At 37.1% G+C, this 17,373-nt stretch overlaps 1 long non-coding RNA gene across 1 annotated transcript; it reads right to left on the bottom strand.

Annotated features, from left to right (window-relative positions):
- Positions 1 to 3,869: 3,869 nt before the first annotated feature.
- Positions 3,870 to 14,989, bottom strand: LOC128017301 (uncharacterized). Its single transcript, XR_008184390.1, has 2 exons — positions 14,813 to 14,989; positions 3,870 to 3,916 (listed from the first exon to the last, which is right to left on the bottom strand). It is a non-coding gene; the product is annotated as an uncharacterized LOC128017301 (long non-coding RNA).
- Between the last annotated feature and the right edge of the window lie 2,384 nt (positions 14,990 to 17,373).

Raw genomic sequence — 17,373 nt, 5'->3', positions numbered from 1 at the left:
CTTGCAGAGACGGCGAGCTTGAGCGGGGAGTTCTTTGGCGTGAGTGAGCAGGAGTAAGTATTCTGATTCATTATTTTGTATAGTATTTTAAAATGTAACGCCAGTACGCCATATTAAGTTAATTGCCTGCGAGCTTCTCCTCCTGTCTGTACGGTAATGCGACAGAGAGCCGAGTGGTTATGACGCAATCGTTAGCCTATTTTTACAAAAACTGTTTCTACGGGGCCATAATGTAACATAGAAGGTAATGAAGCCCTTTATACATTGTCGTGTATCTTTAGAAATAAATAATGGACAAACAGAGTCTTTAAACGCCTCAGATGTAAAGTTATTCGCTGTCAAAGTGACACCAAAATTAATGGGAGTCAATGGGAATGCTAACGCAAGTTAAGTTCTGCTAAAAGATGGTAGCCCCCACCCGACTTCAACTTCCGGTCGAGTTCCTTGCCCCTTGGTTATTACTCAGGTACCTATCTAATGGTGCTACACTTCTGCACGAGGGTGATAGAACAACAATTACCCATAATACACTGCAAAATCCTCAGCCAATGAGATTCAAGTCTGTATTGGTTTTATTAATCTGTTACTTTTATGCAACAGTTATGTTGGCTGAAAAAATAATTTTTAAGTAAAGCTGACAATACACACTTTTCTTGTTGAATGAACTAGACTAAATTAAGTTCACATTGTTAAAGTAAATTGGCAAAAGTGAAAGTACATTTTTTTGAGTGCAGTAGCCAAGGCTAAAATAATATAAAAAAATATTTAAAATATTAACAAAAACTGTAACTGTAAAAAGTTATATACAATAACACAGGATGAGTTATGCTACAACTACATGTAAATCAGTACGTTTCTTTATTATTCATTTATCTTATTTATACACGTGTGTGTGTGTAAATGGTCCATATATTTTTATAATTAAATTTTTTAGCAAAAAATTCCACCAAATGAGATGTTATTGTTATTATGTTTATTATTCATAAAATGTTAAGACAAACAGATATAATTTTTGTCATTATTTTTATTAAATATATTTTTATTAGATTTAATTTTTTAGAAAGCCCTTTTTTATTGATTCCTAATAACATATTCCTTTTAAAATTGCCAAACTATGCTTTTAAAACAAAGCTAAAACTATGCTTTTAAAACAAAGCACCTATGGCTGTGATGTCTAGAGCTATCGCTGCTCATTTCCGGATGGAACAGTAAGGATGTGGACTGGCTCTGAATTCCGGGGTGCTCCGAGCTCTCTGATTCTTTAGTAATGGGTTCACATGAGGGCTTGAGTTTCCAATTTCCATCAGCATGTGAATTCATAGTGCTTTTTCACTAGAAGGTGTGTGTCCAACCCTAGGAAAGAGAAAGTAAGAGGATTCTTCACACTGACTGTCTTCACTCATTTCTTTTTTCTATTCATCATATATTATAGTACATCAAGATTGTTAAAATGAACTCACTTCACTAATCACATTTTTAATCTGCATCATATATCATCATATCATTTCTTACTGTGTCTGTTACACTGGCTCAACTCCGAAGCCAGTTTGCAGTATGCAGTTTCAATCCTCTGACTCTTCTAGATCCACTGTTTTACACCAGTCATGCTGCAAGATCTGATCGAGGGTCAGCCGTTCAGTTGGATCACGGTTTAGGCACTGGACGATCAGATCACGGCATTCTGTTTTCAGGAGAGAGCTGGTTAGTCGTGACCATGTGACTAATGTTAGCATACATAAAACAGCTGAAACATTGTTAATTTAAGGTTAAGGGAAGTTACTATAATTAGAAACATAACTCTGAACACATAATTCTAACCTCTAACATCAGTTGTTAAATACTAAAGTCTGTGTTTTAGACAGGACATTTTCTACCAATGTTTGTTACTTCTGTGCAGAAGCTGTATGTGTGTGTTGTTAGTGCTATTCTCTCACCTTTGGATAAATCTGGGTTTTCAAACCTAATTTCGGCTTGTGTAATTTCAGTTATATTGCAAAATGGAGAACACGTGTTCACCATCTCATACAACAACACTCCTAGAGCCCAGACGTTTGTAGAGGTGGCGTAGAATCTGCCACAGGTGAAGAGCTCAGGTGGGTAGTAAGCCTGTATTCCTGTAAGCAAGACATGTTCAGCATTGAGCAATTCTTAGAAGAATCACATGATCAGCAATACTGTCATTAAATACTGGTTTCCACACTCTGTTTCACAAAATGCCAGCTCACCTCTATATTGACTGCGATTATACCCATTACTACTAAGTAGATGACCACAGCCAAAGTCTATTAACTTGAGCTCCAAAGTGTGTTTTCTCAACAGGATATTATCTGGATGAATATCATTATGAAAAACACCGTGCTCAATGCAGTGCAGTACTGCTTGCACCGCCTGACACATGATGAGCCGCGCTGTTGTCTCATTCATGTTAGGGTTATTGTTGATGAAGTCCAACAAGCTCTCGCAGGGATCCGGATTCTCCATCACGAGAGTGAATACTTGAGGGTGCTCAAACCACTCATATAGTTGGATGACGTAGGGGCTTATGGGTCCTTGCCTCATCGTTAGCATCAGCGCGACTTCGGTAATGAGAGGTTTGGGATGTACAGTCTAAAGAAAAGATGCAACAAAAGGTTAGTTTGGTAACGGTACTTTACATTGCTTTGAACTTTGTCGATTTAATAAAGGAGTCAAAGTTGAATTCATGCTTAATGTTATGTACAGTACAAGTGAATTAACTACAGTAATCAGCACTTAAACAACTAAATACATGTTATGCTTTGCCAGCTTACAGTTTGAAGATAATGATCCCGTACAGTTTTTTTAATACGTTTGATGGCAACCTGCAAAAGGTAAAAAACACAGTTGAGCATATTTAACACCTAACCTTAACCTAACCATGAAGAACTGAGTATTTAAGATTAAAATCTTTAGGTTCCCTCAAAAAAAAATTCAGTCTCCAATGTAAGAGCAAAATGTTCTTCTACCTTTTTGCCATCGGAAATACGGATTCCCTCATACACTTTGCCATAGCCTCCTTCTCCAATAATATTTTGCACTATATAGCGAGTGCTAATGGATTCTGAAGATGAAAAAAAAAAAACATACACCAGAATATATTGTATTATATAAATATGTTATACACTGTGTTATACGTTATAAAAGCTTGCTAGATCATTTTTAGTTACATAAAATGCTTAAAGCAGTATAATGAGTTATTCATTTTTCTACTTCAAGATTTGTAATAACTTAAAAAGTATTGTGCAGAAAAAAAATAGTTCTAATCGAAATAAAATAATAAACTAGGCTAACTGCTAGATGGTTAATTCTTAAAAGGCACAGTCTTAATTCATACAACTGGTGCCTTGTGACAATAAACAATATTAATATAGAAAAAATAAATAAGGCACAAACTAACAGCAGAATTAACTTCAGTATAAGCATATTTCAAATAAACTTATTTGAAACTAGTTTATTACTTCAATTACACTAATCTTGTTATAATGATCACATATTTACCATTAGTTGGGACGCAGTCTGAAAGCTCTGGGACAGGTGACAGCTCAGGATCATCCAGTTCTGGTGGAGGCACAAAAGGCTCCACTTTGTTCTGGCAGCAGAAAGGCTTTTTCATAGCCTTCCACACACTCTTGAAGAAAGAGTGGATTCCTCTCCTCTTCCTATGTTCTTCTGTACCCTTTTTTGTAACTAATATCAACAAATTTAATATCAGCTATTGGAGATCTAGCTACACGGATGTCCCGTGTTTGTAATGCAATATTATTCTCACCTGAAGCCTCCAATTTCGGTCTGTCTGTACTGCCCTCATTGATGACATTAGGTATAGAGTCATCTAATCTGGATGCTGTCTTTAGTTTCAGGCAAGCTGAAGCCCTTACTGGCTCAACAAGCACTTCACCTGGAAGTGTGAAGCTGGACTGCTCTGGGCAGCCATCCGAACTGGATAAAGCGGCATCACTCCACCCTTCCAGGTTAGGTGTAGAGTTGTCAAACTGTGGGTCCTGCTGTGGTAGACAGTCCACTGTGTTCTTGGAGCAGATGGGAAGCTTCACAGCCTTACGTACTTTCTTGAAGAAACAAGAAATTATGTTCTTCTTCCACTTGCTGGCATGCTTTTCTGAAACTAAGAAAAACAAATAGAAAATACTATTAGTGACAAATATGACCCAGGGTTTTCATCATTAACTAAAACTAAAACATTTTTAATTGCCTTGGCAACTAACTGAAATAAGTTGAAGCACTAAAATGACTGAAGAAAAAAAAACTGAAACATTAGCTCTTGGTGTTAATTGAACTTATTTATATTTGCCAAATAGATAGATCTACATTATTTCATGAATATTTCATACATTTCTATTTCCATTTTTATATTCTGTGCATTTTTAAATGGTAAAAATCACAAGTCGACCACTAGTGTTAATTACCAGCAAACATCAAACAGCCTGTGCTCTCCTAGCTCGAGAGTAAATTACAGAAACACCACAAAAATAACTCCATGCCCCACTATAACCCATCTATTGCTTTCCTGAATCTGTGAGATGTGTGTAAATCAAAGTTGAACAGATTCAAACTTATTTCTAAATTCACCTGTTGAGCTCTGCTCCACAGGAGGGGCCTCCATGACACTCAACTGGCTCTCTACACTCTCCTCAGACACGGACGATAATCTTGAACAGAGGTGGGTAGAGTACCCAAAAACTTTACTCAAGTAAAAGTAAAAGTAATTCTAGAAATATTTACTCAAGTAAAAGTAAAAGTACTAGTCTTGAATAGTTACTTGAGTAAGAGTAAAAGAGTATCGGATAAAAAATCTACTCAAGTAGTTAGTTACTAGTTACTTTGGGTCATATATACGGAGCCTTTTTTTATATAGATATATAGACAAAAAATGTATGTAATGTATGTGTGTGTGTATAAATGTATATATTTCATCAGCCTTTAATCCAATTTATGTAATTTATTATAAAACCCTGTCTGTTTATTTAAGTAACAAATATAGGTGTCATGCCATAACATATTTTTAATACGACTGACTTTATTTTAAATGTGAATTTAACATTGAAAGTTAATGTGATATAAATATTGCTACTAATCTTTCATTGTTCAGAAAGAGAGCAAATAACATTTACATTATTAAACATAATTTTCACTGACAGTCTAGATTTCATTCACTCTCAGAAACTACCATTAAAATCACTGAAACTGTTAACACTGTGAAATCAATATCTTAATTATAGATTCGTACACACATCTGCACTTTGTTGTTTCTGACGAGAGAATTCGGCAGAAAGAGGTATTCAGTAAGTGAGCGAGTGAAGGAAGCACCGGCATTTCAGCGATGACTCATCGGAACACCTCTGATTGGCCATTGCATTCAAAAGCTCAACAGAACCGTGTGTGATTGGTTAATGCGCAGCGCTGTAAAAACGCGTCTGTCTCTGGCTCAGCGCCAGCAAGCGATCACAGATCTGAATTTAGCAGCTGATGATATGACTTGCTGAACGTACTCGCACTGGTGTGATTGTATTAAAATTAATAAAATCTTAATCGGCTATTCTTTGTCTTTTGGAAGCTGCATTCAACCTGTTATAAGCCACACACGTACAACAAACTAATGTCACAGTGGTATCGTGTACTGTAATCGAATGTAGTCCAAGTTATTACCTGTTAAACAGTAGACAGCACACGCGTTCATCTAATAAGGATCTCCATCGCAAGCAAAGAATAGCCTTTGCAGATTAGCTTTCAATTCAGTGCAGTTCCATAGCCCCGTTTTCAACGCTGCTAATATTCTTAAACGTTACAACTCTGAGTGAACCGCTTCAGAGCTCAGCGCGTGCAGCATGGAACTGAACGACTCAATCAAACTGATTCATGAACCAATTCACTCGTTTGCCAATTGGTTTGATCAAGCCTTTGAACAGAGTTGACCCAAAAGAATGAATCATTCGCGAATGGGCATCGCTCATTGTCCAGAGAAAAGTAGACGGCGCGTTTGGAATAAACTGAAGCATTTATTGCATTAAGATAAAGTAACGAGAGGGGCGTCGCCCACAGTAACGAAGTAAAAGTACAGATTTTTCCCAAAAAATGTACTCAAGTAAGAGTATAAAGTACCCATCTTTAAATATACTCCGAAAAGTATTCGTTACCCCGAAAAATTACTCAAGTAAATGTAACGAAGTAAATGTAACTCGTTACTACCCACCTCTGATCTTGAAGATATTGTCCAGTGAAAATGTATCAAATTTGTGCCCTGTGGTTGTTTGCCTGAAGCTACACTAACTCTCTGTATTGTAAATTCACTCCGAAAATTAGCGTCTGTACACATATGATACTCCTATCAGCATATGAATCCTCAGAAAGATTCAGCGATATCGCGGCTGCTGTGTGACGTCATGGAAATGGAACGCAATTTGCATAATGGATTAGAAATAAGGAGCGCGACGTCATGTGCATTTTTTAAACTTTGTTTGAGTTGCACTTGCTTGAGGGGGGGGGGGGGGTATAATCTCAGTTCTGTTGCTTTTATATTGAAATAAAAATGATGATCAAGACAATCAAAGTGCTTGCTATTTGATTCCATGTGAAAGATGTATCAATCATCCATTTTTACTTTAGTACAAACATGTATTTTAGATTTTTTTTTAAAAATATGACAAAAAGGCGAGCAGATGGCACTAGGGAAGGGGTGCGCTCAGTTTGAGTGCACAGGACGCATATTTACATTTAGTCATTTAGCAGATGCTAGAAATAAGCATATTGACTGTAGATTGAGAGAGATGGCAGATAAAAAAGAGGAAAATATCAGAGAAACAAAAAAATAAAAAGGATTATAATCAGGCAAAAGGTAGGACCCGCGTAAATATCTGAGCAGCTTTCCATCGGTGGAGAGAAACTCAAGGAGTGGGAAGTGCTCGAATCGGACACCGAGGTTACTTTATTTATTTTTGATAGGTGAGTAAAGTTGATTTTGCTTTGTTTCACACAACTTTTCCATGTTGGCTTTTTTTTATATGCTTTTTTCCGCGAACGTCGTTGCCATGGTGGCGTGTGTCCGTGTGGGTCGAAGATTTCAATATAGGGAGGAGGCACAGTGGCCGAGAGAGCTCAACGCGCTGCAACGTCACAAAACACATTCAAATAGAAAAAGCACCAGCAAATTACCCCAACAAAACGAAAAATAAATTTTTGTCGTATTGATTTACCATTTTTGTGTTATCACAGTTGTACAAATACCATGGTTAAACTATGGTTAGAGTAATAAATCCATGGTTAATTTGTGCATGATTGCAGTAACCATTTTTGTTTGCTTTTTATATAATAAATTATAATAATATTTATTAATTAATTAATTTCAATAGTAAAACCATAGGATATGGTTAGTTTTTGCAAGGAAAGTTGTAAAAGTTAGCTTACATAACCTTTCACAGTTACAGTAAATTGTGTCTTTAGTCAGCTTATTTAGGCTAATAATATTCACACAAAAAAGCAACAAAAACAAAAAAGCTAAGATGTCGTATGATCAGGATGTTAAAATAAAGATCTTTTCAGAGCAAACATTGATAAATTATGTCCCAGCCATGTTTTTCACTTTATGGTTCACTTAAATATTTCCGATGTAGTCTGTGTTTTTGCAGCACATTTCTTTATTTGTTTGTATAGTGAGTATTTGCAGCGCCGTGTTGTCAAATTGATGAAGATGTTTTCATAATTTGCAGGTGTTTTTATCATTTGCAGCACGTTTAGCTCTCTCTGCCACTGTAGCAGATCCTGTTGGGGTATGGGTGTGTGTTTTGATTCTAAAAAAATTGTGTCAGGTCAGAAGCAGGCTGAAGCAGAATAAGAATAAAACCATTACATTGTACCCACCTTCTCACTTCACATGTTCTGTTATCAATAAACACACATGACGATGTTGCTGCCACTGACGTTTACGTTCGGGTGTGTGTATGTGCTATGACTCCTGACCCCTGGTTCCTATGAGGAGCTGGTAACGGCCTCAATTGTGCTGCAGCGGTAACCATAGTGATCATATACAGGTGCATCTCAAAAAAAAAATTATATCATGGAAAACCAAATAAAAGCTAACTTTCTTATATTCTAGATTAATTGCACACAAACTGAAATATTTCAAGACTTTTTTGTTTTAATTCTGATGGTAACCACTTGCAGTTTAGAAAAATTCCAAATTGGAATATTTTTTCAAAATAGCGGCCTTCAGCTCCTCTTTATTGTTTTTCAGATGTTACAATACCTCTTCCTCTTCACAATACCCCATAGATTCTCTGTGATATCATGGTCAGCAAAACACTTGGAAGTGGTTTTGGCACTGTGGGAAAGTCCTGCCGCAAAATAAAATCAGCATCTCCATAAAGCTTGTCAGCAGATGGAAGCATAAAAGTACTACAAAATCTCCTGGTAGATGGCTGCATTGACTTTGGACTTTATAAAACACAATGGACCAACACCAGCAGACGTCACAGCTCCCCAAATCATCACTGACTTCAGAAACTTCTCACTGGACTTTGGATTCTCGTGCCTCTCAGGTTTTCCTCCAGACTCCAGACCTTGATTTCCAAATGAAATGCAAAATTTGGTTCGGGAGTGGCTTGGTTCTAGGAATGTGACAGGTGTAGCCCATTTCCTGAAGACATCTGAGCGTGTGACTCTTGATGCGCTGACTATGGCTTCATTACACTCCTTGTGAAGCTCTCCCAAGTTCTTGAATCGGCTTTCCCTGACAATCTTCACAAGGCTGTGGTCATCCATGCTGCTTGTCCATCTTTACCTACCAACACATTTTCCTTCCAGTCAACTTTCTATGAATATATTTTGATATAGCACTCTGTGAAAAGCCAGCCCTTTCAGCAATGACCTTCTGTGTCTTACCCTACTTGTGGAGGGTGTCTTTAGCCGCATTTCCACTGTCGGGCCAGCGCGAGCCAAGGCTTAAAACGGGCCGGGCGGGGTAATAGCCTCGGGCCAGTAGCACAGAGGCCAGAATAGCGCAGGGTTTCCACAGTAAGGGCCTGAAGCTATGCTGCACTTCAGTAAAACACGCCCTTTACATGCCTCTCATGAACAACATTATGCAACCTCATCGTTTCACCAACAAAGAGAAGTTATCACAAAACTAATAAGAAATAAATCACTGGAATATGCACGATCACACTGAACATGATAAAAGCGGCTGTTTGTTTGCATGCTTTGTTAAATATTCAAATTCAAAAGCATCGATGTTTTACTATAGAATAAGTGATACGTTGATCATAATGAAATAATTTATCAGGACTCAAAATTAATCACACGTAAATACACTTACATGTATTTCTATTTTATTTATTCATTAATGCTTATGAAAATAGCCTGCTTATTCAGTTGAGTCTGTTTCTGTTTATTTGTAGCCACAGTAGTAACGTCACATTTAGAATGAATGATAATATCTTTATTTTTATAAAAGCTCATGAACGGAAACACATGATCGTCTTATGGACAACTGTTACATGTTCTAAACTAGCTCAAGAGCTACCCAGTATTTATACTCAAAATTAATAAAACTAATCAAACTCAAAAAAGAATATTTATTTTTTGAGATACTAAATTTTTTATTTTCCTAAGCTGTAAGTTGTAACCATTAGAAGAAAAAAAAAACTCTTGAAATATTTCAGTTGCGTGCAATGAATGACAGTAGAATATAAGAAAGTTTGCTTTTTTAAATTAAATTACAAAAAATAAAGATCTTTTCTATGATATTCTAATTTTTTTGAGATACACCTGTACTATCATCTGTGACTGAGCTAGTGATTTTTCTGGACTGCAAAAATTTTACTGCTGGACAGCTTTGCCCCCCCCCAGTTAAAAAATCCTATCTGCACCCCTGATAAGAGGCCAGCTTGAATGGTTTTCGGATGTGACCTGAAGAGAAGGACGAGTTAATAATATTGCGGAGGCATAGAGAGATAATTAATCAGAATACTTACCAAAATTTGCTCCTGTTCACGCTCACCTTCTCTGCAAGATTCGGTGGGTGATTCAGATTTCTCTTGGCACAGCGATTAGAAGACTTACAGGTTGCTCATGTGACATCTACGTCATGAAGCTCAGTTTGAGTCTGCACAGTACGCTGGACCCCCAGGAAGTGCGTGCTTCTAATTGACTTCACTCTCTGTTGATTCCAATGAGGTCGCTGTGTCCATTTCTTTTACTGTCCTTGGTTTACACGGATGTTACACTATGGCCTGTGATTTCGCTTCATCTCATGCTCCCATACACTGTCAGAGTCAACAATTCGCGCTTGGTAATAATGGCTGCAGTAAACAAAATGTTCTCGGTCATAATACAGTACATTCATTAAAACAGCTCGACATCGCTTTAACTTGGCACGAAGTTCTGGAAAAACCGTGCCCAGATCATTTCTCCCATCTAGTCTAAAACTTCGAAAATCTATTGCCGAATCGATTGGACCAACCAACACAAATTTCAAAAACAAAAATAGGAAATTGATTTTAACGACCCTCTCTCAGAGCGCGTCCAGTTTTTCTTTTTTGAACACGCGTCACACAGCAACTGCAGCTTCAGACACATGCATAACAGCAAATAATACTTCTGCACAATTTTTCTCTTTTTACAACAGAAATGTGAATTCTGCCGGTATTCAGACAGTCTCATGCATACAGATTCGGCTAGAATCGCCTACGTATGCGATTTTTTTTTTTTGTGTTCTTTGGGTCTTTTTTTTTTTTTTGGCTCCTGAGGGGGATGACACTACAGTGGGGAGATACAGTAAAGGCTCCTGCGGGAGCAGACACTGCTGTGGCGGTGGGGAGATACAGTAAAGGCTCCTGCGGGAGCAGACACTGCTGTGGCATTTGGGAGATACAGTAAAGGCTCCTGCGGGAGCAGACACTGCTGTGGCGGTGGGGAGATACAGTAAAGGCTCCTGCGGGAGCAGACACTGCTGTGGCGGTGGGGAGATACAGTAAAGGCTCCTGCGGGAGCAGACACTGAACTGAGCAGCATCGAACTGGAAGCGAGAGAGGCTTGATGTGGTGAGAAGTGATGCGAGCTAGGGGCTTTGCACAGTCTTTTAGCCACAACGTGTGGCTTGGCGAGAAGAGCAGCTGTTGCGATGACACTTGTTGGTGTTCAGCGGCAGTGTTTAGTGGGGTAGGAGTGATCATTGGTCCAGCAATAAAGCGGCAGATCTGAAAAAATCCCCAGTATAGATCTCTTCGTCGGAAGGAAAATTGGGTCTGTGATAAGATGACAGACTGAGTGACCTAAATGCTGACAAACCGTCCATGCCGAAAATCTGTCGTAGTAGGTCAGGAGGTAGGAAGACTGGACATATATATACTTGTGTGCTAGTTAAGATGATTAGCTAAATGAGATGCACCTGTGCCAAATTGGATTATCTGATCATTCTCCTCCCAAACTGTGTTAATAAAACTCCATAAGGGGTAGAATTGGGATTTGGCCTAAGCCTCTTAGGATAAAAGCCTCAGCCTCTATGTAAAATAACATATAACAACTTTTTACTTAAGCCAGTAGCCAAGGCTAAAATAATATTAAAAAAAAGATTAAAAATATTAACAAAAACTGCAACTGTAAAAAGTTATATACAATAACACAGGACGAGTTATGCTACAATTACATGTAAATCAGTATATGTTTCTTTATTATTCATTTATCTTATTTATACACGTGTGTGTGTGTAAATGGTCCATATATTTGTATAATTAATTTTTTTAGCTAAACATTCCACCAAATGAGATGTTATTGTTATTATTCATAAAATGTTAAAACAAACAGATATTATTTTTGTCATTATTTTTATTAAATATATTTTTATTAGATATAATTTTTTAGAAAGCCCTTTTTTATTGATTCCTAATAACATATTCCTTTTAAAATTGCCAAACTACGCTTTTAAAACAAAGCTAAAACTATGCTTTTAAAACAAAGCACCTATGGCTGTGATGTCTAGAGCTATCGCTGCTCATTTTCGGATGGCACAGTAAGGATGTGGACTGGCTCTGAATTCCGGGGTGCTCCGAGCTCTCTGATTCTTTAGTAATGGGTTCACATAAGGGCTTGAGTTTCCAATTTCCATCAGCATGTGAATTCATAGTGCCTTTTCACTGGAAGGTGTGTGTCCAACCCTAGGAAAGAGAAAGTAAGAGGATTCTTCACACTGACTGTCTTCACTAAGGTCTTTTTCTAGTCATCATATATTATAGTATATAAAGATTGTTAAAATGAACTCACTTCACTAATCACATTTTAAATCTACATCATATATGATTCAGAATTGAAGATGACAGCACAGATGTAGTTTCCTACTCTGTCTGTTACACTGGCTCAACTCTGAAGCCAGTTTGCAGTATGCAGTTTCAATCCTCTGACTCTTCTAGATCCTCTGTTTTACACCAGTCATGCTGCAAGATCTGATCGAGGGTCAGCCGTTCAGTTGGATCACGGTTTAGGCACTGGACGATCAGATCACGGCATTCTGTTTTCAGGAGAGAGCTGGTTAGTCGTTACCATGTGACACTAATGTTAGCATGCACAAAACAGCTGAAACATCGGTAATTTAAGGTTAAGGGAAGTTACTATAATTAGAAACATAACTCTGAACACATAATTCTAACCTCTAAAATCAATTAGTAAATACTAAAGTCTGTGTTTTAGACAGGACATTTTCTACCAATGTTTGTTACTTCTGTGCAGAAGCTGTATGTGTGTGTTGTTAGTGCTATTCTCTCACCTTTGGATAAATCTGGGTTTTCAAACCTAATTTCGGCTTGTGTGATTTCAGTTATATTGCAAAATGGAGAACACGTGTTCACCATCTCATACAACAACACTCCTAGAGCCCAGACGTTTGTAGAGGTGGCGTAGAATCTGCCACAGGTGAAGAGCTCAGGTGGGTAGTAAGCCTGTATTCCTGTAAGCAAGACATGTTCAGCATTGAGCAATTCTTAGAAGAATCACATGATCAGCAATACTGTCACTAAATACTGGTTTCCACACTCTGTTACACAAAATGCCAGCTCACCTCTATATTGACTGCGATTATAGCCATTACTACTAAGTAGATGACCACAGCCAAAGTCTATTAACTTGAGCTCCAAAGTGTGTTTTCTCAACAGGATATTATCTGGATGAATATCATTATGAAAAACACCGTGCTCAATGCAGTGCAGTACTGCTTGCACCGCCTGACACATGATGAGCCGTGCTGTTGTCTCATTCATGTTAGGGTTATTGTTGATGAAGTCCAACAAGCTCTCGCAGGGATCCGGATTCTCCATCACGAGAGTGAATACTTGAGGGTGCTCGAACCACTCATATAGTTGGATGACGTAGGGACTTATGGGTCCTTGCCTCATTGTTAGCATCAGCGCAACTTCGGTAATGAGAGGTTTGGGATGAACAGTCTACAGAAATGATGAGACAAAAGGTTAGTTTGGTAAAACTCTGAAGAATATGTATCATTTTTAAATTTACTGTACTTTACAATGCTTTGAACTTTGTAGATTTAATAATGGAGTCAAAGCTGAATTCATGCTTAATGTTACGTACAAGTGAATTAACTACAGTAATCAGCACTTAAACAACTAAATACATATTATGTTTTGCCAGCTTACAGTTTGAAGATAATGATCCCGTACAGTTTTTTTTATACGTTTGATGGCAACCTGCAAAAGGTAAAAAACACAGTTGAGCATATTTAACACCTAACCTTAACCTAACCATGAAGAACTGAGTATTTAAGATTAAAATCTTTAGGTTCCCTCAAATTTTTTCAGATTCTAATGTAAGAGCAAAATGTTCTTCTACCTTTTTGCCATCGGAAATACGGATTCCCTCATACACTTTGCCATAGCCTCCTTCTCCAATAATATTTTGCATTATATAGCGAGTGCTAATGGATTCTGAACAAAAAAGAGAAAAACACATACACAATAACATATATATTGTATTATATAAATATATTATACAGTGTGTTATACATTCTAAAAGCTTGCTAGATCATTTTAAGTTGCATAAAATGCTTAAAGCAGTATAATGAGTTATTTTTTTCTACTTCAAGATTTGTAATAACTTACAAAGTAATGTGCATAAAAAATAGTTCAAATTGAAATAAAATAATAAACTAGGCTAACTGCTAGATGGTTAATTCTTAAAAGGCACAGTCTTAATTCATACAACTGGTGCCTTGTGACAATAAACAATATTAATATAGAAAAAATAAATAAGGCACAAACTAACAGTAGATGCCAGCTAACTGCAAATTAACTTCAGTATAAGCATATTTCAAATAAACTTATTTGAAACTAGTTCATTACTTCAATTAAACTAATCTTGTTATAATGATCACATATTTACCATTAGTTGGGACGCAGTCTGAAGGCTCTGGGACAGGTGACAGCTCAGGATCATCCAGTTCTGGTGGAGGCACAAAAGGCTCCACTTTGTTCTGGCAGCAGAAAGGCTTTTTCATAGCCTTCCACACACTCTTGAAGAAAGAGTGGATTCCTCTCCTCTTCCTATGTTCTTCTGTACCCTTTTTTGTAACTAATATCAACAAATTTAATATCAGCTATTGGAGATCTAGCTACACGGATGTCCCGTGTTTGTAATGCAATATTATTCTCACCTGAAGCCTCCAATTTCGGTCTGTCTGTACTGCCCTCATTGATGACATTAGGTATAGAGTCATCTAATCTGGATGCTGTCTTTAGGTTCAGGCAAGCTGAAGCCCTTACTGGTTCAACAAGCACTTCACCTGGAAGTGTGAAGCTGGACTGCTCTGGGCAGCCATCCGAACTGGATAAAGCGGCATCGCTCCACCCTTCCAGGCTAGGTGTAGAGTTGTCAAACTGTGGGTCCTGCTGTGGTAGACAGTCCACTGTGTTCTTGGAGCAGATGGGAAGCTTCACAGCCTTACGTACTTTCTTGAAGAAACATGAAATTATGTTCTTCCGCTTGCTGGCATGCTTTTCTGAAACTAAGAAAAACAAATAGAAAATACTATTAGTGACAAATATGACCCAGGGTTTTCATCATTAACTAAAACTAAAACATTTTTAATTGCCTTGGCAACTAACTGAAATAAGTTGAAGCACTAAAATGAAAAAAAACTGAAACATTAGCTCTTGGTGTTAATTGAACTTATTTATATTTGCCAAATAGATAGATCTACATTATTTCATGAATATTTCATACATTTCTATTTCCATTTTTATATTCTGTGCATTTTTAAATGGTAAAAATCACAAGTCGACCACTAGTGTTAATTACCAGCAAACATCAAACAGCCTGTGCTCTCCTAGCTCCAGAGCAAATTACAGAAACACCACAAAAATAACTCCATGCCCCACTATAACCCATCTATTGCTTTCCTGAATCTGTGAGATGTGTGTAAATCAAAGTTGAACAGATTCAAACTTATTTCTAAATTCACCTGTTGAGCTCTGCTCCACAGGAGGGGCCTCCATGACACTCAACTGGCTTTCTACACTCTCCTCAGACACAGACGATAATCTTGAAGATATTGTCCAGTGAAAATGTATCAAATTTGTGCCCTGTGGTTGTTTGACTGAATCTAAACTAACTCTCTGTATTGCAAATTCACTCAGAAAATTAGCGTCTGTACACATATGATACTCCTATCAGCATATGAATCCTCAGAAAGATTCAGCGATTTCGCGGCTGTTATGTGACGTCATGGAAATGGAACGCAATTTGCATAATGGATTAGAAAGAAGGAGCGCGAGGTCATGTGCATTTTTTAAACTTTGTTTGAGTTGCACTTGTTTGGGGGGGGGGGTATAATCTCTGTTCTGTTGCTTTTATATTGAAATAAATATGATGTTCAAGACAATCAAAGTGCTTGCTATGTGATTCCATGAGAAAGGTGTATCAATCATCCATTTTTACTTTAGTACAAACATGTATTTTAGATTTTTTTTTTAGAAATATGACAAAAAGGCGAGCCGATGGCACTAGGGAAGGGGTGCGCTCAGTTTGAGTGCACAGGACGCATATTTACATTTAGTCATTTAGCAGATGCTAAAAATAAGCATATTGACTGTAGATTGAGAGAGATGGCAGATAAAAAAGAGGAAAATATCAGAGAAACAAAAAAATAAAAAGGATTATAATCAGGCAAAAGGTAGGACCCGCGTAAATATCTGAGCAGCTTTCCATCTGTGGAGAGAAACTCAAGGAGTGGGAAGTGCTCCAATCGGACACCGAGGTAACTTTATTTCTTTTTGATAGGTGAGTAAAGTTGATTTTGCTTTGTTTCACACAACTTCTCCATGTTGGCTTTTTTTTATATATGCTTGTTTGTCATCTTCACTTGTTTCCGCGAACGTCGTTGCCTATGGAAGCATATGGGTAGCATTATTCAATTTGGGATGTAATATGCAAAATGACAATGCAATATGTAAAATGGCAATGCATTTCTGTATTTACATTTACATTTTCCAATACATTTGTGCAACGTTTGGTGCAAAATGAAAATTAAATTACATAATTTTCATTTGCCATTTCCTACACCAGTTTTAATATGTAAAATGAATATTAATTTTAACGCTTTATAAGTTGCAAAATTAAAATTAAAATGTATTACAGAAATGATTAGATATGTCTAACATGTTCAAGCAAAAACTGTGGCAAAATGATCATTTAAATGCTATTTTTCTTAAATGCATTAACACTCACAGTCAAGACACTTACCATTGCATTTTCATTCAATGTCCAGCAATGAATGTAGCAAAATTCAAGGACAAGATAGTTGGCCCGTGTACGTTTTGATCATTTCGGTTTATGGCTTCAATATTTCATTCGCACTTGTGGGCGGAGCTGAAACGCTGCTTTCATCTGATTGGTCGAATCTCTCCGCTTTCAGCTTGATCTTTTTATTCTTTCAGGCAGAATAAGAGTCAGTGTGAGTGAAGCACTGTAATGTCTGAAACCACAACTCACTGTTAATTAGCATAATATTTGAATCAGATGTAGCTGGGCACATAATTTGTGCTGCTGAGACCTGCAAGAGAACCCGTTAAATTATTGTATGAATATTAATTTGTCCCACTAATAAATACAGTGCAAATAGTTCTGTCTCCTTGGATAACAGAATATAGTTAAATATAGATAAATATAGTTAAATTTATGAAATAAAATTAAATAGGATTTTTTGGGAAGGTAAGTCTGGCCAGTTATACAAGCAACACGAGTCAGATTAGTCTGAAGATCTGAGCTGAATTGGGTGAAACATTTAAGTAGTCTGTGTCAATTACTCTCATAATAAATAATAATAATAATGTTAACTGTATTTTT

Source organism: Carassius gibelio, chromosome A7 (genome assembly GCF_023724105.1).
Source record: "Carassius gibelio isolate Cgi1373 ecotype wild population from Czech Republic chromosome A7, carGib1.2-hapl.c, whole genome shotgun sequence".
Taxonomy (NCBI): Eukaryota; Metazoa; Chordata; class Actinopteri; order Cypriniformes; family Cyprinidae; genus Carassius; species Carassius gibelio.
Note: the sequence above shows the minus strand (reverse complement) of the source record. Positions and strands in the feature narration are given on the sequence as shown.